This window comes from Galeopterus variegatus, unplaced genomic scaffold (assembly GCF_000696425.1).
Source record: "Galeopterus variegatus unplaced genomic scaffold, G_variegatus-3.0.2 Scaffold3631, whole genome shotgun sequence".
NCBI classification, from domain to species: Eukaryota; Metazoa; Chordata; class Mammalia; order Dermoptera; family Cynocephalidae; genus Galeopterus; species Galeopterus variegatus.
In genome coordinates, this window is record NW_007729742.1 from 222,909 (window position 1) to 224,607 (window position 1,699).

Genomic DNA, 1,699 nt, shown 5'->3' on the forward strand with positions numbered 1-1,699 from the left:
CAAATAGCATCTCCTACTCTCTTTTCCTCTCAAAATAATTTTTAAATTTCTAAATTTAATTTCATTTTGGAGATTAATGGAAAATTATAATTGTGATGAACACAGAGAACATGATTTATATAGATGAATGTGAATATAGCATATAGAGAAGTTTATTTCTAATTTATTATTTTGATCAATAACTGTTAATGTTGAAGCATCATTTCAAGGTGAAAACAATTGCTGTACCTGGCAAAGAAACAGAATAAATGAATACTCTCTCAGTGAACTCATCATATCTAAGGGACTCTATCTTCAGACAACAGCATTCTGGGCAGAATGACTGACAGATGTAAATCCTGCTGCTCTTCTACAGGTGCTTAGAGTTTTGAAATGGAGGTAGTGCACAGCCAGAACCTTACAATCTGGCTTATTTAAAAGATATTTTATTTTGCATTTCAATTGCACTAAATACTGTGCTGCTTTCAGACTAATTTGGTGTCACCATGACAAAAGCAGCTTGCAGAAAAATATTCTGCAATAATGTACCCATAAGCATTGTAACTCATCAAATACCTACATACATAGTGGGGAAACTTTGGGAACTGCTTGGAGGGAAAAACAAAGATATGTTATAAGGTCTTGCATTCATTAAGTACCATGAAATTCAAAAATCAATATACAATTTAAATTACCTAAAAATTATATGCAGTCATCTAATTGTTTCTCTTAACATGTTGGGGTTTTTAAGGTTGTACGTCTGACTTTTATCTCTTCACTTGTGTGAGAACTATCTTTCTTAAACCATTACCGCAATTGACTCTAACATGAACAGCCCCCACTCAAAACTTTGCAAAAATATTCCATTGAAGCTTGTCTTTTTCTTTTTTTTTTCTTTTGTTAATCTACCGTGGCTTTGTTCTATCTTGTATCAAAACTAGTTATCACTTTATTTTAAAGTAAATATGCTCTGAGTAAGTGTTTGAGAGCTAGAGAGTGAACTAGAGCTAATAATTTGCTTTACTAAATCTCTAATCTAGGAAGTCACAGACTCACTGGCCTAGGATGCAAGGCAAATAAAGGTCCTGTATCAGGGTGGTGGTAGTAGAGACTGGATANGGCCTAGGATGCAAGGCAAATAAAGGTCCTGTATCAGGGTGGTGGTAGTAGAGACTGGATAGTCCATGCCCAACTAAGAGTATAGCTACTACTCAATTCAAGGTCATGCCTATATTTGGACTGGAAAGTGTTAGAAAAGGGATTCACTTATATAAGACACAAAGTGAACGAAAATAAGTCAGCCCATCTATGGCTTGAATCTCTACTCAAAGAACACTAGAGATGTTCAGTTATCCTTCAGAGAAACAACTCAAATAGTAAAATTCTTCCATATCAGTCCTTCTATTGAAAGCAACCTCTTCTTAAGATTCTACAATTTTCTTTTTGGTTTTAATTGTGTTCTATGCTATATGGTTGTTGTGTAATTTATTTTTAGGTGAATTAAAAAGTCACTGACATTTATTATTCTGCATGAACCATATGCATGCAGAATTCAACACCTTACATAAATGTTCATACTGCAAACCTTCTGTATCCTAAGTAGAAGGAGACGTATTTTGAGAATTGCCCTCACGGAGTAAATCTAATTGGGGAAACAAGAATACCACATGCCAGATAATCACAATAGAACAGTGGAAATTTGAGTATCTAATAAAACTTG

At 34.0% G+C, this 1,699-nt stretch overlaps 1 protein-coding gene across 1 annotated transcript in view; it reads left to right on the top strand.

Moving 5' to 3' along the window:
• Positions 1-1,699, top strand: part of LOC103601214 (cadherin-18-like) — a gene marked incomplete at both ends in the record, with an annotated part of 191,273 nt that overhangs the window by 151,567 nt on the left and 38,007 nt on the right. The gene's annotated exons all lie outside the window — the stretch shown is intronic.